The sequence below is a fragment of the Ceratina calcarata genome, unplaced genomic scaffold (genome assembly GCF_001652005.2).
Source record: "Ceratina calcarata isolate Rehan_Ccalc_2016 unplaced genomic scaffold, ASM165200v1 scaffold2574, whole genome shotgun sequence".
In the NCBI taxonomy this organism is placed as follows: domain Eukaryota; kingdom Metazoa; phylum Arthropoda; class Insecta; order Hymenoptera; family Apidae; genus Ceratina; species Ceratina calcarata.
This window is the reverse complement of record NW_017147830.1, coordinates 2025-2697: the sequence shown is the minus strand read 5'-3', so window position 1 is coordinate 2697 and position 673 is coordinate 2025.

The following is a 673-nucleotide window of genomic DNA, read 5'->3' as shown; positions in this document are numbered from 1 at the left end:
GTTTTGAAATTGTAAGTGTAAAGCAATGAGAGAATAAAGCTCGTATTATCGACGTACTTACAGATGTTGATTCATTATTGCTCTTTCCCGACACTCGATCCTCTGCATATGCTCCTGTAAGAATTAAGATTGGTCTTAGAATTGGACGTGTAAAGCAGTGAGAGAATAAAAATTGTATTATCGACGTACTTACAGGTGTTGATTCATTATTCCTTCAACCCGGCATTGGATCCTCTGCATATGCTCCTGTAAAAATTAAAAACAGTTTTACAATTATAATGAGAGAGTACTGAAAGAATAAAGGCTGTGTTATCGACGTACTTAAGAGTGTTGATTCATTATTCTTTCTTCCTAACACTGGATCCTCTGGATATGCTTCTGTAAAAATTAAAAACGGTCTTAGAATCGTACGTGTAAAGTAATGAGAGAATAAAGCTTGTATTGTCGACGTACTTACAGGTGTTGATTCATTATTGCTCCTTCCCGACACTGAATCCTCTCCATATGCTACTGTAAGAATTAAAATTGGTCTTACAATTGTACGTGTAAAGCAGTGAGAGAATAAACTACGTCTATTAACGGTATACCTTTATGTTGTACGTTCACATCTTCATTGTGCATTTGTTTTCGAAATTGTTTAGCATATATTTAATCTTTTGAAAGTAAACCCTTT